The sequence below is a fragment of the Topomyia yanbarensis genome, chromosome 1 (assembly GCF_030247195.1).
Source record: "Topomyia yanbarensis strain Yona2022 chromosome 1, ASM3024719v1, whole genome shotgun sequence".
Lineage (NCBI taxonomy): Eukaryota > Metazoa > Arthropoda > Insecta > Diptera > Culicidae > Topomyia > Topomyia yanbarensis.
The window spans coordinates 20170542-20197110 of record NC_080670.1 but is presented as its reverse complement, the minus strand read 5'-3'; the positions used below and the strand labels follow the sequence as shown (position 1 = coordinate 20197110).

The window sequence follows — 26569 nt, the reverse complement described above, 5'->3', positions numbered from 1 at the left end:
GATAGCCTCAGCTCAATCGAGGCTCTCCGTTCAATGAAACCTAGAAAGCACATTCCATATTTTCTGGGGAAAATCTGGGAGCGCCTGCGTGCTTTGTCTGTAAGATCGTACAAGATTACCTTAGTTTGGGTTCCCTCGCATTGCTCCATTCCAGGTAATGAAGAAGCGGACTTTTTAGCTAAGGCGGGCGCTTTACAAGGTGACATATATGAAAGACCAATTAGCTTCAGCGAATTCAGTATTACTCATCAGAGAACCCTCGAAAGTTGGCAAACTTCATGGAGCAATGGTGAACTGGGAAGGTGGCTACATTCGATAATCCCTAAGGTATCGACGAAACCTTGGTTCAGAGGGATGGATGTGGGTCGGGATTTCATTCGCGTGATGTCTCGGCTCATGTCCAATCACTACACGCTGGACGCACATCTCCGGCGTATTGGGCTCGTGGATAGCGGTATCTGCGCTTGTGGCAACGGTTATCACGAAATCGAACATGTTGTCTGGGCATGCGCCGAGTACTGTTCTGCCAGATCTCAACTATTCGATTCCCTTCGGGCCCGAGGAAGATCACCCAATGTCCCGGTTCGAGATGTACTAGCAAGCCGCGATATTCTCTACATGTCCCTTATATACACGTTCCTCAAAACCATCAATATCCAAATTTAAATGCCCCTATCTTTTCTCTTATCATTCCCAGAAGTGCCCTCTTCCGCCTACCGTACCCCAACGATGGTTTGATACGACTCCAAGACGAGACAAAACATCTGTCGAATGAACCAACAACACGAGATCTACAGTACAACATCACACGCGCAGCGCGGTGTGTTCCCGATCCGTATCTGAGCCGTACTACGAAATCGTCTGGAGGAACCCCTGCCGGCTTGAGGAAAACCGCCCGGCGTCCCAATACTTGATACATCCGTTCGAATCTGTAATCCTGGCCGTTGATTCCTGATGCCGGAAACTGAAGTTTATATCCCCCCCCCCCCCGTTCAGTCTTGTCCACCCTCTCTCCCATGTCTCTGATACACAGATGTATGTCTTCACCCCCTTCTCCCCTTGAATATCTTCCCAAAACTTATGTGCCCCCCTATCTTCTAGTGTTAGTTGATCAATCCATTCGAATCTGTAATCCTGGCCGTTAATTCCTGATGCCGGAAACTGAAAGTTTATATCTCACCCCCCCCCCCCCCCCCCCCCTTCAGCCTTGTCCTCCCACCCTCCCATGTCTCTGATACACAGATGTATGACTTCACCCCCTTCTCCCCTTGAATATCTTCCCAAAATTAATGTGCCCCCCTATCTTCTAGTTTTAGTTGAACAATATTTAATCTCGTTAAGAAATGCGCAACAGTACCACTACTTTAAAATAGTCCTAATTAATTCCCCTTAATCTTGAACCACTCTTTCTAGTTATCTCTAGTTAATAAGCTTGTAAAATGTTCCGCTTAGTTAATAATTATTTTTTCTACAATCTCCCTTCTAAAAATCATAAAGTGAATTACTATACAAAGAACACACAAATGACCCGTCCCCCAAATCTTACGAATATTATACTATACCCTCTTTTATATGTATAAGTTAGCTGTAGTTTTTTTTTTAGTTTTATTATATAAAACAAAATAATATTGAAATGTGTATCCCCCTAGTTTTAAGAAATTCAAAATGTAAAACAATGAAAAAATGGCACCTTTAAGCTAACGCATACGTGCCTTATCAAATAAACAAATTGAAAAAAAAAAAAAATAGGACGAAGAACAGAAAAACGTTGGGGAGTACTGATAACTTGTTTAACACTGCGGGCGGTCCATCTTGAAATTGCTCACTCGTTGACAACTTCCTCCTGTATATTAGCACTGCGTAACTTTATGGCACGACGAGGTGTACCCACTGTTATATACAGCGACCAGGGAACCAATTTTAAGGGAGCTGATGAGTTGAGAATCGCCAGCCAGAAAGTAGACCATGACCGCATAATGAGAGAGTTCATCAGCACCAGTACGCGCTGGTCATTCATTCCACCTGTCTCTCCGCATATGGGCGGATGCTGGGAGCGGCTGGTGCAATCAGTTAAAAAGAACCTTAAACAAGTCGTGGCATCGAAAAGACTCACCGACGAAGTACTGCGAAATGCCCTAACCGAGATTGAGAATATCATCAATAGTCGTCCATTGACCCATGTGCCATCACTAGAGGACGGCATGGTGCTGACTCCGAATCATTTGCTCTTAGGTTCATCAAATGGGTGCAAGCCGCTTACCAAGATTGACGATAGCGCACAGGGACTGATTCGTGGATGGAAAATTTCGCAGGTATGCGCCAATAAGTTCTGGAAGCATTGGATTAGGGCTTACCTTCCTGAGATTACTTGGAGAACATCCAATATTCACCATATTGGGAATACTACTGATACATTCCACCATTATAATTCAACTATTATACTACCATACTTATTTAGTAACCATTTCCAATACCTTCCGTGTATCCTATATTGAAGATTTGTATACTACATTGTACTTTTGCGCCAGAGGTTATATTGATTTGATGGTTTTTGTTATGATTACATCTGTTTACGCTGCTGCAAAAACCTGTAGATTAATATGATCAAAAATCCTCACCTTAGAATACTACGGCGATAGCTCAATTGGGTAAAGCGTCAGTCACCTTAGTGTCAACGAAGCTCCTCTTCAGAAGGAGCTTTGTAACAAGATAAAATTTCATCAATCGATAGAATTGGAAAGTAATAGGAACGTGTTTTTTTCTCCTACTAATATTTATGCATCGCTAGATCTAAAATATGCATGTTGCCATAATCTGTATAGTTCTTGAATGGTATGTTGTCCAAATGTATATGGAAAATACCCTATTTTGGTATGGTGACTGTTCTTAACGACCAGTTGTTTGTATGGTCGAGCATGGAAAAACGACATGTTCGATATTATACCAGGTAATGGTTGATTTATTGTTAAACGAACCATATTGAAAATGGTTTTTCAACGTTTGATACAATGGTTGGCATATGGTACACATTTATGCGGGATTCCAGAAAACTTTGGAACCATCTCCTAACTATTCATATAATACTCACCATATTGGGAATACTATTGATACATTCCATCATTATAATTCAACTATTATACTACCATACTCATTAAGTTGCCATTTCCAATACCTTCCTTGTATACTATAGTGGAGATTTGTATACTACATTGCACAGTGGTCCAGAATGCAAATTAAGCAGGAATTTTGAGATTTTACTGAAACTAAACAACTTAGCCTTATTAAGTCTTTGGAGAAGTTTTCGTAGTTTATAAGCCCCCTCTTTTTGTTAAAACAACAGTTAGGGTGGTTCAAATTTCACCAAGATCCAAAAATTAACTTTTTAATCATTCTAGCTAGATCCAAACGACCTCCAGCGAAGTTTTAGAACGACAAATTTTGGAAAAGTTTGCTGAAGACATGTAAGCTCTATCAGTCATACTTTTATTTTACAACAAGTTTAAAGTCGGAGCGTTAGGGTGTTTCTTAGAAATACAGTTTTATTCAAATAACTTTTGCTGTATTCATTTAAAACTTAAGTAGTTTTAAGTCAACTTTAAGATTGTTTCAAGGCGAATAATTTGTTTCATGGCGCCATATATCTAACTATTTCCGTTGAAAAGTTGTGAGCACTTTTTCGCCAAAAATGGGGTTGTTTAGAATAACAATATCACTCATTTGGGGCAAATAAAAGATAATTCTTTTTGAACTATAAATAAGGTCATGATTAGAGTTATAATTGAGCAAAAAATGGCGAATACGATATTCTTTAAAATTTCATGAAATTAAATTAAATTTGAATCCTTCAAGTAACCCTTCAATATACAAAGTGACTGTATCTGCCTCTGACCGGGCAATCATATGCCAGTGTAGTCCTACTTAGCCAATTTTATGCGTCGAATAAGTCTGGGTATCAGCTTCCTAGGAACTGAGGTGCAGTGTTTTACTTTCTGTTTAGCTACTGGTTTCGGAGCAGAATGATTGCACACAATTAAACCAATCTCAATTGCGCTTAAAAGCAGTAGCAGGCAACAACTGCAACATTGTACTTTGATTATAATGTTGTGTATGCTCTCGCCTCGCTTGCCAGTTCTTCTGTTGTTTATGTTGTTGAGTAGCCTCGGGCTAATTGTACATTGTATTACTACGAACGGTAACGATGTTACAGTGAGATTTCCCATTAATGTTACTATATAATAATATTAACAGCCACTTTTTTCCATCGTCTCGCTGAAGCGTAGAAACATGTTGTAGCATGTTAGTGCTATCAACATAAACTATAGTACACCGGGTATGGAAACAGTGCAAGTTATTTGCCAACTTTTGAAATTTAAATAACGACAATGCCAGATGACTGGCCGATTGCAAACCAGGTCAGCCTTGTTCTGTTTGAAACTGTCATGTTGCACTGTAAATGATGCGGCGAACCAAGAACCAACGATTTATGCAATATAGGAAAGCGCTCCTCTGTTAGCCGTCACCGTTCTAAACATCCAGCCAAATGACACCACGTCGCAAAAATGGACTGGAACCCTGACAAAGAAAACCAACATTATCACCTGGCCACTTATTTGACTTGTCATTTCTGTAACCCCCGGCCACGGTCGCTCCAGGTGGAGACCTATTAGTCAATGTACAACCCAAGCTACCAATCAGACCGCAGCGGACTCTGTAATTATGGTTACCAGCAGCCTCGATGGTAATTCCGCTCGACGACGACGACGACGATGATGATGATGATGATGGTGGTGTGCGCTGCGATGGATGGTCCGACTCTACAATTTGTCAACATCTTATTGCTTCGTGCATTTGGCAGTTGCAGTTGTTTTTTTTTTCGTGCTGAACTGACCTTCTTTGATTTCCCCCTAAAACAACCGGGTGTGTCCACCCTGAGAAATTGGCTTTGTGGCGGCGAATATATGCATGAGCATACCCAGATATGCAGCGGGTCGCACTGACCATCGTCAATATTCGAACCCTGCCTGATCACTGGCACAGCACCTGTTTTTAGCGCTTTACAGTTATTTATAGATGCCAATTATGCAAAATGCTACAAATGATCGTTGTACCAACCAACTCAACCGACATATTTCGTTTTGGCACGAAACGCGGCCAAGAAGACAGTTTCCTGCTCAGCATGTAAATTATGGGTTTCTAATTGAATGCAATCAACTTCGATGGATGGAAATGTTCATCAAATAGCATGGTTGAAGTTGTTGTCGTGTCTTTGATAGACGGGTTTCGATACATTGTTGCTTGACTGGGTGTTCTTAATTTGCAATACCAAGAAATGTTTATTTATGAAAAGTAAGTTTTTGATGATGGTTTATCGGAATAGCTCTGTTACAGGACGCATTTATCTGAATGTGTACCTGCGTAGATTTTAATAAGTGTACAATTTCTCCAATAACTTTTCAATAAATTATCGATTAGAATTTTACTAATAAACTGTACCTAAAATAAGAGGTTAATATTTACCATCCATACCATTAATCGGTAGGAAAAATAAGTTATTACGCAAATTACCATTTTTAACATCCTAAAGCACATTTTAGACTTGTACTTCTGATGCATTCCACCATTATAATTCAACTATTATACTACCATACTCATTTTAGTTACCATTTCCAATACCTTCCGTGTATCCTATATTGGAGATTTGTATACTACATTGTACCTTTGCACTAGAGGTAAATATTGCTCTGGTGGTCTTTGTTATTCGCATATTTGTTCACGCTGCTCCAAAAACATGATCAAAAATCTTCATCTTGCAATGTTACGGCGATAGCTCAGTTGGATAAAGCGACAGTCCAGTTATGCATGCCACCATAATCTGTATAGTTCTTGAATGGTATGTTGTTAAAATGTATATGGAAAATCGCATATTTTGGTATGGTGAACTGTTCTTAACGACCCGTTGTTTGTGTGTATGGTCGAGCATGGAAAAACGACACTGGTTGGTTATGTTGGATATTATTATACCACCAGGCAATGGTTAATCTATTGTTGAACGAACCATATTGAAAATGGTTTTTCGACGTTTGATACAATGGTTTGGTGGCGGCATATGATACAGATTTATGCGCGGGTACTCGTTTGACTTGTAATTCGAACGATACTCAATGCAATATGTGGGAATGTTTCAAGTTATTCTTTATAATAATGGTTCTGAAAAGAACATTTGTTGTTGGCGTCTGCGTTGATAGGGGGATACAACCATCGGAATCTTTTTTCCTAGCGTACAGAAATGAATCACGCTTAGCGAAAAACTAGGGGCTGGTAATGTCCGGGACATAACCGCGATGATCATATTCTTAAAATTCTGCTTGTATCTCCTTCAAATGCCTAAATTTTACGCATTAAGTTCGATTCACCGGGCTCAGCGAAATTTTCCCGTTCGTTAATCTATTCAGTAAAACAATTTTAATACCGAGTTCTCCGCATTCAATACAGACCAATAATTTCATATAATGATTTCAACAAGCATAAATTGCAAAGTTATTTTCGTGTTCACCTGAAAATTTGTCATTTCAAGCGAATCCCTTTTATTAACTTTTCGGTGCTGATGGAAGGCCATCCTTTTGTATAAATGAAATGAAAATATTTTCATCATTTGTTTTGGTGTAGCTTTCGCTTAATGGTAGAGTTGCTACATTCACTGATTTTCTTGGAAGGATTTGCAAAAACCATCGGGTTTATAGATTAATTTGAAAAATATTTTCTTATATGATAATTATTTTTAATTATACAAATTATTAAAAGGAACTTCCTAATAAAATTATTTTTCCATTATACATTCATCCTAAGGACGGTTTGCATATAACTATGACACAAATCCATCTACAATTAATAGCGCTAAAGGAAAATAAGCACCACTAATCCTTTACGAGTATTTTGTTAGTCCTGAAAAGGACTGTTGGTAACATTAGCGACGCATGAATCTACTTATCTTCTTCGGGCAGTTTTCTTGGCAGGTTTGGCGGCATTCTTTCGCTTTAGGGTCTTCGGCTTTTTAGCGGCAGTTGCTACCGCCTTTTCAGAGACTGCGATTCTTAGCCTTTGGCTTTTTGGCCTTCTCACCGCCATCACCTCCACCAACGTTATTCTTCTTCTCTTCGGTGGTAGCCGATTTGATTGGTCGTCCGATGCAGCTTCTCACGACCACCTAGCACGCACGTCCGTTATGCACTGCGTCTTACACACGTCTGGCTTTGAGAAAAGCTGCGACACCCCTATTTATAGGTTTTATCGTTAATGTTGATTCTCATTTAAAGTAGTTTTTGAACTATTTAAACCAATTTTATATAGCAAACAACGTATCGGTAGCATGCGTTGAACGTTTAGTAGAAGGAAAGTTATTAAGGATCAAAATGTACGTAACGCTTACGCTAATATGCACTATTATCGCTTTCTCGCTGGTTCTCGTGCCGTGCATGAGCCTTTCCTTTCCATCCGGCTTCTAACGACATTACCAAAACTAATATGCCGGCTTTCCCCCACCAACTGCTCTCGTCAAGCAACCCAATGCGAATAATCATAGGTACAAACATGTAGTGGACCTATATTTAAAACTTTTCATTATTTTATTGTTCGGTTGGTGCACCATATTGACGGCTCTGTGCGGAATGGGCTGAAAATTTTCACTTTTCCGAATCGTTTTCGAAAGATTTTTCAAAACACTATTTTTCCGTTGATAATTAATGTCCTACTTATTCCAAAATTTAATACAACATTGGTACAAGTATTTTCGACAAAATGCCGAAGAAATTGATTAAATCCATTCAGTACAACAAAAGATATAAGCTTTCAAAATCTTACATCATTTTTCTTCCGAAATTTCAAAAAGGGGCCCTTATATTGAAAGGTAAGTCGTTAGTCACGACAAAACTCGCCGTGCGTTGCTATAACACCCAGCATGGGCACGTGAATGTGGTGGTAATCCTTTGTCAGTGTGTTGAAGAAACGTATGGACGTATAGCGAGAGATCAAGTGATTTTATATGCTTGCAACAATTGCAAGCGGCTTCTACTGCAAAATTGCAAGCGATGCTAACATTATTTGCAAGTGATTCTCGCTTGCAATTATTGCAAGAGATTTTTGTTTTGGGTGTATAACATGTTATCACTCGGTAGTTTTCAACCAAAAAATATATCGTAGAGAAGAAGTAGCGAACTCTGTCTAACTACCGTTACAATAGATAGTGATCCGGCCCACTACCCAGATAAGATTACACCCAAAACTCGGCCGTAATACTTTTACGGTAATAATAAAAAATGCTCTAATAGCAAGACGTTTAATACTAAAACGATCGCAACAAAAAATTCCCCAAACGGGAATACCAACACATTCAAATCTTCTCTGCATCGCACTCATGTTTCATCAATTCTTCTACAATGAATATTAACGCGTTGGATTGTCTGAAAGTGTGTAGCACTTCGCTTGTCATTGTATTGCGCATCAAGCAAAGCAAACACAATGCAGATAAAGAAGAGATTCGATTTTCTCTACACGACGCATTCCGTATTTGAAGATCGGCTCACACTCGGCTAGCTTCAATGTACAGTCAGAAAAAAAAACGACTCGAAATAGTGGTGGGGTATTTCGGTGGGTGTTAAATTAAAATTTTCTTGCTATCACGGACGTCAACAGCAAGGTAGCGACCGCACAAAACATACGCAGTCCTTCCCGTCATGTACGGGAAGCAAGACCTACGGTTTGGATCCATGCATCCGAACCGAGGGTCCGGATCCAGACGCTTGTCTGAATCTAAACGCCAAGTCTGGGCCTGGTTCAGGTCCTGACCTGGTAAGGGGAAAAAGAGTTGGTCTGGATCTGGGTGCTGGTCCAGATCCGGGTACTGGCTCAGATCCGGGTGCTGGGCCAGATCGGGGTACTGGCTCAGATCCGGGTGCTGGGCCAGATCGGGGTACGGGTCCAGATCCAGGTGCTGGTCCGGATCCGGGAGAACCAGGTTTGGGAACAGGTCCGGATCGGGAACTGTGCCGGATCCAGAAACTGCCTATACTTTTTATTTCACTATCCAACCTACCCAGTAAAAATATTCCGGCTGGTTTCTGCCAATATTGGGGCAGATTCCAGCTTGAATTTGGACAGAAATTCGCCACAGTTCCGGTTGGTTTGACCCGATACTAACACTATCATAGAAATCGACCGAATTATCCTGCATGCGAACAGAGCCGAGGTTAACACATACTGAAAAAGTGTTTGGTTGTGTGATACACATTCATGAACAGCAACCGAAATTCATCATTCCACCGTTTACTACCATTGCAGGAATATGAGTTTAATACCGCAATGCGCAATTGCGTGGTCTGTTGCAGAAAAGACAATAGAATCTTATCCAAAAGTAATAGAAACATCCGCCAGATTTTGGGTGTAGCTTTTCTAGGCAATACTTCCACGGTCGGTTGTGTGGAGTTCAAATTGCTTTTGTTTAGGAAACATAGGATACTCTCGGTAGCCGGCTGCCCAGAGTTTAAAAAGAACCAAAAACTAAACAAGGTATTTTCTTTTTCGAGTGATCGTGTACTCGAAGACTAACTAAACAACTACATAATAAAATATTCATTACAAGTCCCATCGCTTGCTTGGAGCGAATCCTAGACCTTATACCCTTCCAAACCATCAACTCCGCGACATCTATGGAAGAGTTTGATGAATCGTCGTCCTTCCGTTAAGTAGGTGGAGCATCAACACTTCCCGTCTACATTATCCATTATCCTTCCCCGTGAACGATGGAGATGGGGGCGGCCGGCAATGATGGCTATCATGTGTTGAGGTTTTAATATGGGTTGGATTGGTACGAATTCCTACTTACCACTTACGCATACAATAAATTTAAAAAACATAGTCGTTATCGATAGTCCTAATCGAAAAAAACTTTTTTTTTTCGAAGATTTTTATGGCATATGCTTTACTTTTAATATAACTGTCATGTTCTATACTTTGTGATATTGCTGTCAACACATCAACCGTGCGGCAATGTCGCAAGTTGTGGGCATACCTTAATATGAGCGCGTCACACGATATTTTTTATTCATTTGCGCTGAATTGACATTAACTCGATCTGAGCCGCGTCTTTGCTTTGCATTTCACAAAAAGCTGTTTCTGGTCAAATAATGGTAGTGCCTTGCCTGCCGATATTAAATTTCACCATAACCCTGCCGCGCACTCTTCCATTAGCAGTAAATACGGTTTGACAAATGTTTGAGCAAGGGTACGCGGCTGGGAAAGCTTCAACTCAGCAACGCCGCAGCCGGCATGGTCCGTCGTCGTTGTCGTCGTCGGGAGAAAACGCCCAGCGCGTTTTGAAATTAATATTAATTTGAGCCGAGATGTAAATGCTTGCTTTTGTAGTTTTAAATTGTTTCATTTTCCCCTTTTCATGGGTCTGCTCATGGCTAAGGTAGTCGTTTTATCGCTAAATGCTGAAACTGTTAGCTGTTTGACGCCCCTTCCGGATCGGATTTAATTTGGGTTGAAATTTGAAATGGGATCTTGAAGGGATAATGTTGATTGAAACCCTAAATAAATTGTTTTATCTTAAATTGCCGAGTAACAGCTTTCCGTTACAGCTGAATGTAATAATCGAACAATCCCATTTCAAGTGAGCATTTGACGGTAAAAAATCTGCCTTCAAAACTGCACAAATGCCCTATCCGTTTCCGCCGTGACCCACATAAGAAACGAGGCGGTCGTACCGTAGACACACGAAAAGCCTATTATCAGCGCGCTTTTATTTCCTCGTCTCGGATGTGGCAAGATTTATATTTCGAGTTAAATTTATACCCAGGAGATAGTGTTGTTATGCTGTAATTATGCCCCGCCATTCAAGAACAGCAACAACACAAACCACCAAGCGAGCAGAATCACGTGGAAAAGTGAATCTTTCACGAGGATGAACAAATTCTTTTGAAGCTAACTCCAAATTTATGTACCACGAAAGGCGAGCAACAAAGGAACTACCAACCCCACCTTTCGGGAGCCCAGGGCGAAGGGAATCCCAAAGCACAAAAAAAAACACTCGACCCAGCCAGGGTGCTCGGGGAAACCTGAACGCGAGTGGGAGACTTTTATATACATATACATACAATAATTATATTATCATTCATCCTCAGGGAAAAGTCGCGCTGCATGACTGTTGGCTATACAGAGAAGAGTAGATTTCCGTCGAGCGCTGCGTGAAAGAAAAATATGTTCGTTGCCTGGGACCGGCACCGACGAGGACAACGACGGCGATGTAGGGAAAGCAATAAAATCAAGTTTCTCGAATTATACTTGAACTTCTTATTTTGTCGTTTCGTTTCTACTCGAAATTCAACCAGCAACGGGATATTGATGTCCGGTGGCGTAGCGTAAGTTTAGTATCCGAAAGCGTTCAGATTTTTTTTTTAAATTCAGAGGTCCAAAAAATGACTGATTGTTTAGGGCTAACACCAAATCGAACGATCTCTTCAAATAGATTCTACAACACACGATTTAGCTATTCTGGTTGTAATGCTTGATCGTTAACCCAGTTCTCTAGTTGAAATGGCATCAAATAGAAGGTTGAAAATATTAACAAAACTCAATAACAATAACCATCAAATCAATAGCGAGCAATATATTTGAAACAAAAAAAAAATACATCCCTAACCCTAGCTTCCACAACCGACTACGCCACTGCAGCTGCCTGTCAGTTTCGAGGAAAGACACTTTGGAAAAAGAAAGATCTATCATCGCAATAAAATATGAGATTAATTGCCTGGCAAGGGGATTTACTGTGCTGGTGGGTATAGGGTGGAAATAAAATTGCATGAAATAAATCAGATTATAAAATTTTGCTTCTATTTGGCAGCAGGAAAAAGCAACTTTGCGTCACGTTCATTTAATTATGTACTTCAATGCCAGATTTAGCCAAACTTATAATCCCTCCGGCGCTTTAGGATACCAGCAACGTGAACGATTTTATTCCGGTCTCTTTGTTCAACTTTATCATCTTAAAAAACCAATCAGTTGAATTTTGGTTCTTTTTATGAAAATTCGCGAATCGGGGTATTTTGAATTTCTAACGGGTGTCCAATTGTAAATGAGAATTTTTTCAGTTATGTGGGTCAAAAACAAAAAAAAAAAAAATCAACGAATTCAGTATTTTTTATTAAAAACATAATGTTTATTCTTCAAAAAAACGTCAAGGAATATTAGAGAAGGGGTGCTGGTCAGCCGGACGACGCAACTTGTTCGCGGTGCTTTCACAAGAGCACTGGACGGCACTGACGCCCATCTTCCGGATATAATTCCGAATCCTGGTGGTCAACTGCTTCGTATCCTTGCCAATTATTTTTGTACACTAGGACACTGAGGGAGCCGAAAAAATCCTCAATGGGACGGCACTGGAGCAAGTTGATCGGGTTCCTTTCTTTCGGCACGTACGGTATCGGTATAATCTGCTCAAGATTATACTTCAGCGTCTTCTTGGCGTTATGGGAAGACGCCTTGTCCAGCCAGACCGCTCGGCTTGAATCACGGCTTTGAAATCCCTCTGTCCGATATGGCGATGCAAAGCATAACTTTTTTTTTTTTCATATTTATGCATCAACTTATATCTTACTTCGGAGGCTGTAGCCGACTTGTTGCTGGAATAGTAGCTGTCATTTTCTGCAATGTGGGTCTTTGAGAGTGGAAAGTAACTTTCGTCGTCCAGCACGAACGACGTTCCGCGGTAGTTCTTCGTCATCCACGCAGACACTGCGATTTCACGATCGCTATCTGCTCGTCCGTGTACTCGGGGGACCGAGTCTTCTTCCGACTGATGATGTCCTCCATCTTGACGGTTTAGTGAATCAAGGTATGGGAGCAGTGATACTTTCGGCCGGCGTCACACAAACTTGTTCCGTCCTTGTCCTCGAACAGCTTTTTCAACGCTTTCTTCTTCTTCTTCGTCATTATCTCCGCTCCACGTTCAGGGATGCCAGGATCCGGTAAACTGTACTCACGAGCACGTTTTCGTCTCGAAAGTTGCTTATCCTAAACTTTTCCCATTTCCTAACTATTCATATAACACTCACCATATAGGGAATACTACTGATACATTCCATCATTATAATTCAACTATTATACTACCACACTCATTTAGTTACCATTTCCAATACCTTCCGCGTATACTATATTGGAGATTTGTATACTACATTGCCCTAGTAACAATTGAGGTTTTATGGTAGTTCTATAGCCACTCATAAAACTTAGATAGCACTTGTAACGTCCTATAAAACTTCAATTGTTAGTTGGGTGTACTTTTGTGCCGGAGGTTAATATTGCTCTACGTGGTCCTCGTCTTACAATAATACGGCGATAGCTCAATTGGACAAAGCGTCAGTCCACCTAGTGTCAACAAAAGCTTTCTTAAGAGGATGGCGTGTAACGAAACAAAACTTCATCAATCGATTGAATTGAAATGTGAAAGGAAGAGGTTTTTTTCTCCAGCTAATATTTTATGAATTGCTAGATCTAAAATATTCATGTTGCCATATTTTGTATGATTCCTGAATACATAGAAGACCCGTTTTTATCATTTTTTACCTAAGTTTGTCAACTAGACAGGGTTATAAGGTTATGTCTTGGGATTGAGGAAGAACATTATTACAGCTTTGGTTTATTGAAAAGAAATAATCAAATATGTTTTGTTATTGTTTCCATTTTGTCAACCCAAAATTAACCAATGGTGCTGATAAAAACGGGTCTTCGGTTGTCACAATATATATGGAAAACAGTACGTTTTGGTATGGTGAACGTTCTTAACAACCCGTTGTTCGTGTGATCGAGTATGGAAAAACGACACTGGTTATGTTCGATATTATACCAGGCAATGGATATTCTATTGTTGAACGAACCATATTGAAAATGGTTTTGAAACGTTTGATGCAATGGTTGACATATGGTATACATTTATGCGGAAAGGCATTGAAATCATTCTCATTTTTATTGAACACCCGTTAATTGTATCACTCAAAACAAAAATCTCTTGCAATAATTGCAAGCGACAATCACTCGCAAATAATGTTAGCATTGCTTACAAATTTGCAGTTAAAGCCGCTTGCAATTTTTGGTTTACTCTCTCTTGGTATGGTTGAAGCATACGCTCTTGCTAATACCGTTATCACTTCATCTGCACTTAGCTACAGGTGATTGCACTCATGCTCCAACGCAGACTCTCTGGAAGAACTCCGTTGTATTCCGCTGTGTACTGGTCGCTGTTGATGTACTCCTCGCAAACCCCCCTGAGGCTGCAGAACGTCAATAACTGATTCTCGACCTTCCCGGCGGTAGGTACAGGTCGTACTGTCGTTGGTAAAATCTACGTTCAGCTTTGCAAAAGGCCTCGAGTAGAGTACTCTTCCTTAAGTTGGTGAAGCGGCCGCCCCATTCTACTACCCTCGCGTTGAATACGCCGGTTATGACGACTGGTCTCCGATCAATAAGCTCCTCTTGCAGCTTATTGAGCGTTTCTGTGAATCAAACGATCGTCCACCGCGGAGGTGCGTAGCAGCTGCAGAAGAAGACTCCATTGGTTTTGGCAATTACAAAGCCTTCATCTGCACGGCAAACCACTTCCTGAAATGGATATCTTCTCGTCGTCCAAATCGCCGCTGGTTTTAAGTTATTTGGTATCTAGTTTCTTTCGCCGGCCGAGATACGATAAGGCTCCGAGATGATAGCTCTATCCCACTTAGATTCCGTTCCAGATTGCCTCAACAAGTGTTGTGCTGTGTCGCAGTGGTTGAGGTTGATTTGCGTAACTTTCATTGTGATTTCATTGCAGGCATCTGTTTGGAGGCCGGATATCGTGAAGGTTACCTTCTTTGTTTGTTCAAATCAAACGCCTTGGAGCCTGTCGACAATCTTTTGCCTTGTTGCCTTCTTCCCCGAAACTTCTGCATATTCTGCTCCTATCATGTCCACTGCAGTGTTTAGCCAGGTGGTCGAACTCTTGAAGCACACTTCCGGTCACTTAATTTTCTCGATTTTTAGTGCCTTGTTTGCTCGACTGGAAGTCGTTTGCGTGCCGAAAGCTTCCTTCCTCGTTCGACTTGTCATCTGCACTTCTCCAAGCTCGCACTGTTCTTGGAGAGCTTTTCTCAGCTCTTCTTCCAATGATACTGATCGATTCGGTGTAGACCGTAATATTTGTTTGATACTTCCTCCCGGGTTTCAGATACTGAAAGAAGCTGCATTATTTAACTATTAATAACTTTTATGGCCACTATTAAGCAGTTTGTAGATTTCCATCGGCGCTATTTTTCCTTCGTTTAGCCATTGCACCTCGATTATGAATCGTGCCAATTGAGACAATTTATTATAATTTCTTGGCTCTCTCGGGGCACGAAGTTCACCTTGATACCCATCCGGCCCCGGAATATACCAAACTTCTGAGAGCTTGTTAAATTATTACAATTAAGTTCCATTCCCGATTGCCCTCGTAACCTTTCGCGCTGCCCTTCCCTTCCCCAACCGGGACGGTGAGAGTGTATCAATTAAGAAGAGTATCGCCCGCATCCAGCCATAGCGGTTGCCGCCGCCTTTGCATGCATCTACCGCGCGCACTTCGAAAGCGCTGCAAGCGAACAATCTGGTTGAACTCAATTAAAAATCAGTCGCGCCTTTACCAGTCCCCGTGTGAGTCGTGAATCGATTTTTTTTGCCCGCCATGTAGCAGCCCTCTTAAATATTCCCAGCGTGCGACAGCGAGCCTTGATATCACACACATTGAATAATTTATCTTGTTCATAAGAAGAGGAAAAAATCCCGCATTCAATCATGATTGGGGGCAGATACATCTAACTTGAGTGATTTATAATTCATCGACACCGTAGCCAGCGTCGCGAGCGGGGATAATTGGGGGGGGGGGGAATATATAGCACCATAAAAGTGCGAGAAAATCTTCGCGAGGGGAGAGTGGTCGGAGTGGCACTTCGATGGTAGGGAGGTAAATACGACACCTCCATGACTCACGTCACATTAGGTTCGGAATTGTGACGGGACACGGCGCTGAGGGGTGGCTGGCAGACGTGAAACACGACTCTTCATAGACACGATTACTCCGGCTCGCTCGCTGAACGGATAGGTTCAATTCACACTAATGAACACTTTCAACCGTCAACACTATCAATTTTAATTTAATTAGCGATTATTGCTAACAGACGTTCGCGAATGGATTTCTACCGGTGGTGGAACGGTGAAGTGAACCTTTTTTTCTGCACTCGTCTCCGCGCACGGGTAATACCTTATTACCTTATAATGGACGAGCAGCAAAAGTGATTGTTTTCTTTGATTGCATTTTCCTACGAAAACTGCTCGCCGTTACTTATTTTAAGTGCTCATGTCTCAGTCCAATCAATCACACCGTGTCCTCGAAAAGTACCGTATCAGTTTTGTGTAACCACGTCGCATCATAACAATCAATTCGGTATAGAAATGGATTACGGGTTGGCCAAAAGTTATTCAAAGCCCGTCGTCTCCTGCCGAGTGCACATATGTAGGTAGGTACTCGGTGTCGCTGTTTGGTCACGGTCGTTTCTCGTGCATAAATTTTGTACTCGTTTGTAACCCACGGGGTTATAGCGCAAACGAGCAAACCTATTTCGGGGGGCCTTGGCGCGCGGAAACAACCTCGTTTGCATATAAATTGTAGACAGATTTTTTCACCTTTCCGCGAACGCGTAAGTCGTAAACGAACTGACTTCAGGTAGTTTCATGTTGCCTTGCCACACACATCGGTATGTACAGGTACACACTCTTGCTTCATCATTATTTGCGCCACAGCCGACAGGTTCCTTTTTGCAAGGTTGTTGATTAATAGCAACGATCCGTCGAACGATTAAGTTGAAGTCGTTATTATCTCATATTCATCGGGCGCTAACTATTTCGCCAGCCAGAGTATCCGAGCGGTAGCGATGATGATAGTTGGCTTTTCTTACTTGCAATTGATTCAACTGAATTGTTTATTTGTAACACTTACTTTATTACTCAATCGCGGTATCTTCGAATCTGGAACGACAATGGAAATAAAGTAAACTGCCGTGATACGCGTAACATTCCCACCTGCATAGGAAACCCATAACAAATGGGACTGTTATGCGGATCACGGCAGTAAATACGTTAATTAATTATTTGATTAGTTTTTACATTTCATACAAAAGAAATGTATAGGATTCGCTCAAACTTTGACAACTTTTTCCGAGGCCCGGAGGGCCGAGTCTCATATACCAATCGACTCAGCTCGACAAATTGAGACAATGTCTGTATGTGTTTGTGTGTGTGTGTATGTGTGTATGTATGTATGTACAAAATATCATGTAATTATCTCAGCAATGGCTGAACCGATCTTAATGAAATTAGTTTCAAATGAAAGGCCTAACGTTGCCATTTGACACTATTATTTTTGATTTTCGATATGTTGTTTACTTTCTGAGATATGGGCGATTTTATCAAAACACAGCAGGTTTTTTGCAAATAACTTTCGAACAATACAACAAACTGCACAAAAATAGAAAGCTTGTAAAAATACCTTTCTAACAAGCTATAGATTGTCTAAATCCATGCACGAGCGGCGGAGATATTAAACATTTTGTATTTTTAGTCCTCGCTTACCAATTTCTACTAATTAAAAATAAGATTGTTTCATACAGAGCATTGCTTTAATGGTGTTTTAGGGGCAAAACTAAACCGATTTTGAATATCGGGGTATGAAAACACATCTATGTGATTCAAGGAATTCGATGTTGAGAAGATTTTGTGAATTACCTTTATAATAAATGAACTATTTCTCAAAAATCAATATATAAGTTCACTTCAAAGACAAAATAATGTGTTAATAAAGAAACAGTGAGTTCTAGTATTTATTCCTTGGATTAGGCATTGCGTTCAATCATGAGGTAAATGTTGGATTATCTATACACAGATCAACAAGTAATTCACCTAGTAGTGAGATAAAAGATTTCTAATATAATTATACTTGTGGCGTCACCGAAAGCAACTGTATGTTTGAAGCCCAAAAATCTAGCGAAAATTTAGCTCTTTTGCAAGATTTAGGTTATACTGGTTATGGCGCAAAAATTACTACTTACATTATTTATGATAAGAATGTAAGAATCAATATATCATAATAATATACCTATAAAAATAATGTCACTGCATTAACCATCATTTGCCATTCCTCACACGCCCCCCCCCATCTCTCTCTCTATCTCTCTCTCTCTCTCTCTCTCTCTCTCTCTCTCTCTCTCTCTCTCTCTCTCTCTCTCTTTCTCTCTCTGTCTCTTCTATCGCATCTACCTAGCTATTTCTGTATGCATTTCTAAGTTGTGTGATAAGATCTTCTGCCAATCTGAAATATTTATTAATTGTAATTGCGAAGGGTTGAGAAAACAAAACTATTTTTTGTCTGCTGCTACATCAACTCAACTTTAATTCAATTGTATTCAAAGCCTGTATCTACACTATAATTAAGGAAATTCATGGCTATATCAGAAAAATATTTGGCTTAACTGGGTAATATGAAAGTTTGACGATGGAAATTTTCAAAAGAGACATTCCACGTGCGATATTTAAACTATTCGTATCTCTATTGAATTTTGAATGAAATATATGCTCAAAGACTGAAAGCTGAAGCCAGCAGGATTGGACTTGCCATCAACGTTTCGAAGACAAAATACATGAAAGGAAGAGGTTCTAGAGACGACAATGTGAACCTCCCACCCGAGTTCGGATTGACGGTCGACGAATTCATGTATTTGGGTTCACTGGCAACCGACGACAATGATAACAGCAGAGAAATTCAGAGACGGATCTTAGTGGGAAATCGTGCCTACTTTGGACTCTAGAGGACACTCCGGTCGAACAAAATTCGCCGCCGCACGAAGTTGATTATCTTCAAGACGCTGATTAGATCGGTGGTCCTCTACGGCCACGAGACCTGGACTATGCTCGTGGAGGACCAACGCGCCCTTGGAGTTTTCGAACGAAAGGTGTTGCGTACCATCTATGGTGGCGTGCAGATGGAAGACGGAACGTTGCGCAGGCGAATGAACCATGAGTTGTATCAGCTGCACATTCGTTGTATTGGTACGAACTTTCATGAAAAATAACGGATCAAAGACCAAAAATATCCACAAATTAGATCCAGGAAAAGAAGTCTCCCAAAGTACCCACTCTCGATGGGGGATGCAACTACAATGTGTCTTCTAACTTATCGTCGTCCATATTTGGATATACTGAGTAGTTTGAACCATTTCTTTTTCACAATATTGGTCTGTATAGGACTCATTTATCCATATTTCCTGCACGAGAATTCCGAACGAAACAATACAAACACGGCTTTTATGCAATCGACATAGCCTAGACATTTCACACTATTTACTTCAAATAAAAACTTTGAAATATATACCTGTCTCATTCACGAATCACATTCTACCTCTGTCGTTCTCTGTTCAAGGGTCTTGAAAGCACAAGTGACCTTGTCTCACTTTACTATATTCAATTGCGCGTTAAAATACTGGACCAGTAAATTATGTTCTGCACATAAATCTTTTTTCGGGAATATGTGACCAAAAAGTAAACTTCGAATTCGTCAAGTAAAGAAGCATGAAAACAAAAAGAATAAAACCAAAAAAAGATGGAAGCCCTAGAAAGTCCATTGCATATTTATTAGCCTTTTCTCAGAAGATGGGATTTTCAAAAACATTTCAAAACTTTCTGATGCAATGGTTTTCAAATTCGTACAATCCGGTTTATTCATTTTCTTTATTCAAAAATGTTTTTGGCTTCAAATATATGACCATTTCATTTTAATTAATTATTGCATTCCGCATCTTTTTATTCGTTTTGTTCATCTGCGTTCATTTTACTTATTTTATTCGTTTCATTCTTTGGAATCACTCTGATCAGTTTATTCTTTTTGTGCATTTTACTCATATCATTCATTGTTTTCATTGTATGCATTTTATTATTTTTTTCCAGTTTATTCATTTTGTTCAGTTTCTCCATTTTAATAATTTGACTACTTTTTCAGTTTTAATCATTTCATCCAAATAATTTATTTGATTCAATTTATATCTTTATATTAATTTATAACACTGTTGTTCAATTTTTCATTTTAATCAATGCATTTAATTCTGCTCATTTTCTTCTTTTTATTCATTTTATCACTTCAGCTCATTTTGTTTATTTGATTCGTTTGTTTTATTTATGCATTTCATTTATTTTTTACTTTATTCATTTTGTTCATCCATTCTTTTTATTCATTTGATCAATTTCATTAATTTGATTCATTGTATTCACTGGATGAATTAAATCAATTTGATTCATTTAATTCATTTGATTCATTTAATTCATTTGATTGATGTGATTCATGTGATCCATGTGATTCATGTGATTCATTTGATTCATATGATTCATTTGATTTATTTGATTGATTTGATTCATTTGATTCATTTGATTTATTTGATTCATTTGATTTGATTTGTTTCATTTGATTCATTTGATTCATTTGATTCATTTGATTCATTTGATTCATTTGATTCATTTGATTTATCTGATTCATTTTATTCATATCTTCAATTTTATGCATTTCATGTTCAGTCATTCGTTTTATTTCATTCAATTTGTTAGTATGAGTCAATTTATTCTATTAATCTTATAGCTATTTCTAAATATAATCTTAATTTTTATGTAATAACCTAATCTAATTTGATTCGTGTATATTATAATTTTGATTTCCATTAATTTTTCTACTCATTTTATGAATTTAAAAACCTATTGTTTCATTTTTTGCTTTACTTTTTTATTTCGGTCGTTTTGTTGATTTCTATAATTTATTCAGTTTATTCGAGATTTTATTCGTGCAAGACTAGAAACTGTTTTCATCCCACCTCTAGTTGGGTGCCTACTTCTCGTGAGTTCTGCAAACTAATCCAATAGTGAAATGTGTAAGAAATGTCTCATCTCACTGCTAGGTGGATTAAATCGGTTTTTTAACCCTAGAACGGTTTTGTGGGGGTACATTTGTACCCCAGAGCTATTTGTAATCCCTGTTATTCCGTTACGTTTTATTTTAACTGCAAGCAATCCTTATCATAAATCAACTTGATCATTAAACTTCCATAAAAGTAGGTGCAAACTATTTGTTTCACTTGACCAACTTAATAGTGCCCGCTTAATGTTTTTCTGGGGTGCAAATGTACCCCACAAAACCGTTTACGTTAGTGTATTGTCACGTGTATATGATTCGGAAAATTTATTAAATCTTTTTTTAAAAGCAAAATATCAATACATAGTAAGCGTTCAACTTGTGTAAAATTGTATAAACTTCAATATTGCTGAACAATAGAATCTGTTACTTAATATAATAAAACTACTATAGCAAAGTAACTAGAAAAAGCGCTTGGATCTTTATCGTATTTTTTTGCTTTTGTGGATTAAAGAGGCAAAATACATTCGTGAATATGATTTGTATTTAATATACACCAAGCACCACTCGATTCGTCATCTTCTGTAGCTCAGGCTCTCGAACATTCTTACTTTTTATACGGCTCTACTTCTTCCTTCGATGCCTTCCTGTTTTATCACCGTTACTGCATATTGTTTTGTGTTCAAAAAAACATCGGAATAAATACACTTTTTGACCAGTTTTTGAATAATTGACTACGTCTTCACAAGGCAATTTAACAATCTTCACAACGCCGTATAGATGCTCAAAGTCGGTTAGAAACTACCGCAGCTATAGCAATGTTAAGTACAAAAGGGAATTTTGACGTGTTTTAAAGACTTGCTCTATAAAAAACGAAATAATACATAATAAAATAGACAAACACGAATATTTTTGAACAGGATAGTTTACGAATGATTTTAGAATAAAACTATCCAATTTAAATATAAATCCAATGAGAATTAGACATAATCCGGAGCCATTTTAGTTCTGGGGTACGAATGTACCCCATAAAACCGTTTACGTATAGAAAAAGTCACGAAACCGTTGTAGGGTTAACAGAACCGCCTTTCTGCATGGGCATTAGGGCATTGCAAAATTTATTTTTTTTTTTAATTCTCAAAGGCCCCCCCTCTCATATTGTGCCAAATGTCAAAGCTCAGATGCCAAATTTCACATCATTTGGACAATTCTAGACCCCCGCCCACTTCGATTGAAATTTTTGAAATTGGTACTATGGGAAAATGTGGATGAAAAATATATTAAATACTATAACTTTTGAAGTAGCAATCAGAAAATTACAATTTATATTTTTTTAAAGGAAATAACCTTAGTACTGGAATTGAGATATTCCTGTTTCTATAAAAATACGGAAAAGTGGGGTACTGGGTCATTTTGACCCCAAAATCCCCTATTTTTTAAATTTTTCTGCTCCGTTGTGCAAACCATACATATTGTGCAATTTTTCTAATGTGAAAAAATCTCAGAAATCGAACGGAACCTTTTAGACCTTTGTCCGAATACGAGAAATTGGGGTTATAGGGCCTTTTGTCATTTATATTAAATTTTATCATTTTCTCGTGCATATATCTCTATTATTCTTTATTCAATTTTCATAAATTGTACCTTGTTCAACGTGGAAAATCCTTAGGAACAAAATATAAACAGATTCGTTACCGGTAAAATTCAGTAGCATCAAATTATCTGACATATAGTCTCGATTTCACATTTTTATTATAAAATCGCACATATTAACTCCATTTAAAAACAAAATTCTTATTTAATTTACTATTTATAGTGAAAAATGCTCTGAGGAATCACATGAGAAAAGCTTCATACCTGGAAAAATAGGTGAAGTTGAGGTATTAGGACATTTAATGAAAAAAATGTGGTTTGTAGAGTTAATGTCAAAAAATTTGATGTTTTTGAATTTTAACGCAAACAAATATATTTTTGTTATATTTTTAGGGATTTTACGCGTTCAACAAGGTATAATTTATTAAAATTGAATGAAGAATAATAGAGATATATGCACGAGAAAATGATAAAATTTAATATAGATGACAAAAGGCCCTATAACCCCAACTTCTCGTATTCAGACAAAGGTCTAAATGATTCCGTTCGATTTCTGAGATTTTTTCACATTAGGAAAACTGCAAAATATGTATGGTTTGCACAACGGAGCAGAAAAATTTTAAAAATAGGGGATTTTGGGGCCAAAATGACCCAGTACCTTACAATCCCCTATTTTTCTAGGAGCAGGAATGTCTTCATTTCAATACTAAGGTTATTTCCTTTAAAATGAGATATAAATCGTAATTTTCTGATTGCTACTTCAAAAGTTATGGCATTTAATATATTTTTCCTCCACATTTTCCCATAGCACCAATTTCAAAAATTTCAAGCGAAGTGGGCGGGGGTCTAGAATTGTCCAAATGATGTGAAATTTGGCATCTGAGCTTACTTTGACATTTGTCGCAATATGAGAGGGGGGGCCTTTGAGAATTCAAAAAAAAAATTTTTTTGCAATGCCCTAATGGGCATACTGGGCTAGGTTCAGAAGCTCCGAAATATTGGGGAAGCCTGATCTTAGGATAGTAAAAACATTATACTACTTGTCTGCTTTGCGGGGCCCTAATTCTACAAAAAAGAGTGGCCCCATTCTTTTGGTCACGATTTTTTTTTTGTGTGAACATTCTTGTTTTTGTAAACCTATTTACTGGCTTTGGACGATAATTTTCCATGATATGGGGGTTATTGAATCAACAGTATCAATAATCATTTCCATCTTAGGCAACTTTGTTTAGAAATTACCGAGTAAGCTCTTTGAAAGCAGATAAAAAGTAGTAGTGGTAGTAGTAGTAGTGATGACATCCCACGGATACACCATGATTAACACGACTCGATCATCGTACGCAAACGAACCCTCCTGCCCCATATCTCTTTCTTTCTAACACATCACAAACAACCCTTCGCACTCCTCCTAGTCTCACGAGCAAGAATTTTTAATCGGACTCACGAAATCAATAGCAACCTTTTAATTTTATGGGAATTTGTATATAACAATCTCAACCGAGTCTCCGGCCGAAGATATCCAATCTCGTACGGCCTTGCTCATGCACGCACCCTTCACCACCGCCCCCCTCGCGCACCGACTGACTGTATGTGAATGGAGATTAAAGTAAAAAAAAAATAATTTATTCAAATTGCTCATAAATTATACTTTATCTTTCAACCTACCCCGCGACGTCCGGGCGCGGGTTGGCCTTTCGCGAGGCTCGTTCGGGTAGTTTGTGCTCTTCGGTTTTATTTAGGTTGATGCCTCGCTCCCCTGGTCTCGGCTGCAATCTCACCAGCTTCGATGGGCTATAGCACCTACAACATGAAACAGACAATTAATCATTCAATTACAGTACAGATGGGCTGCGTTGATGATTTTCCCGGAGCAGGGATGGGGAATCATAAAACTGCAAGAAACTCGTGCCGGTGGAACATACAGAGTTCTTCTTGTGAATAATTGAATTAGTGTAATAAGATTACTATGAAAAAGAACTCTCGTGAAAGTTGGTCGCGAATTCACGAGAAAACATAAGTGATAAAAAAAAGTTCCTAGTTTTAAGATATCCAAAATGTAAAAACAAAAGAATTTGGCACCGCCAAGCTAACGCATTTGTGCCTATCAAATAAACGTAATGAATAAAAAAAAGTGATATAAAAAGCGTTCATATGTCACACTAAGCAAGCTGATTCAGTTTCGAGAGCGAATCGTGTCTGATTCATGAAAAAGAAACTTTTTGATCGATTTGAGTAGATTAAAGTAATGTCGTTTTGAAGTTGATTTCGAGTAAGTTTTTAATTTCATTTATAAAGTGACCAGAGGTCGTGATTTCTCAGGTCATGTTCTGAGTTTTAACTGACTGTCCTGGTGTTTTGGTAGTTCGAGCAACATGTTTGAATTGTTCTGTGTTTCGTTCTTTATGGGCCAATTTCTTCACTCTCGCTTAACTTTTAAACCAAGTTTAACGCACCTGTAGAGCTGGTATAAAAGTTAAGCAAAAGTGAAGTTGTCAAACCTATGCAGTGCTGAGCTCCATCAGGTACATATGGCAAACCTGCTAGACAAAAGAGAATGAAACGGTTAGAAGTCGTTTTAAGGTTAATGTATGGGATTCTTACAGGGTTTATTTTGCGATTTTTCAATCGGTTTCGTTTTAGGGTGTGAGTGAAACCACAAACCTGCAATCGCTGCAAACATCGACTTTTCAACCAAGGCCCCGAGTCTCATATATCATTCGACTCAGTTAGACGAGATCGGAAAATGTATGTGTTTATGTGTGTTTGTGGAAAATAATGTTACTTCTGTTTCTCAGAGATGGCTGGAACGATTTGCACAAACTTATTCTGTAAGTAGCGGTTTGCCCACTACTCGGGTTCTGATTTGCCCGGCAGACTCTTTATTAGGGCGGCCTAGGTGTCTCTACAAGAATTTCGGATTTTCAAAACACAACAAAAGGTAAACAACCAAATAAATTACTTTTACCATTTATTCTCCCGAAACTCTCCTCTGCTGGTCGTTTCTTATAGTCCGCTGCGCCTGACGACGGCGGGAAGGCGACGGTTTTTTTCCGACCGGTCGCGACTCCAACGGCCGTGTTCTCCTGCTGGTATCGTTGGCTGCTCCGGCAGCGGTCCATAGCAATTATCCAGGGAGGTGAGCTTTGCTCCTTTGTCGGAACCTCACTAGCGACGGTGGTCATGAATAACCGAATTCTTTGCTCCCTGCAACGAATCCCGGTAGACAACGCGGTGTTCTTCCCAGGGGGAGCCGCTGTCCACCCTGCTTCGCCCTCCTTGGCTAATGCTGGGAAGGAGAGCAAGGCTCGTTCGGCTTATCGTTTCCAGCGAGGGCGGAATGGTGCGTCCGGATCCTTTGCGGCTAACCGGGCAAGCGAAAACTCCTTTATATTTAGCTTCCCCCGACGGCGATCCAGCACCAGAAACACTATGACCAAACCACGGGCCGGCACTTTCCGACGGATATCTTCCGTCACACACGCGCATTTCGCACAATTGCTGTTCACTTGTCCCGAAACTGCGCATCGCAGACGTGTTTTCTTCCCCGTGGTCTGTCACTGTCTAACAAAAAAAAACTCGATGGCCGCCTTCCTCACGACCAAAACTAAAACGTTCAACACCAAAAAACCGCACAGCTGTCATCGTTATGGTATAGCATAATCACAACACTTTTGCAGAGAAGAACGGTGGCCTATGTAATCCCTATGCTACGTATATACAAATGTTTAACAAAAAATACTACACCTATCTGAACTAACAAAATCGTTCACAAGCAAAATTATAAACAAAATTTTACGTAAAAAGTGAACGATCATATGGAACAGTGGTGAGCATAATTTACGTAAACAATACACTCTACTGAGAGAGTACGCACAAATAGGTATATTTCCACCCAGTGCTAAATGGTTACCCTGACGGGTTACAAGTCTCAAATGAAAGGTACAACCTTTCCTTTGGCTGCAATCGAATTGTGTA

At 39.2% G+C, this 26569-nt stretch overlaps 1 protein-coding gene across 1 annotated transcript in view; it reads left to right on the top strand.

Annotated features, from left to right (window-relative positions):
• The window catches only part of LOC131677056 (mpv17-like protein), a 314479-nt gene that overhangs the window by 66862 nt on the left and 221048 nt on the right, over positions 1–26569 (top strand). The window lies entirely within an intron of this gene.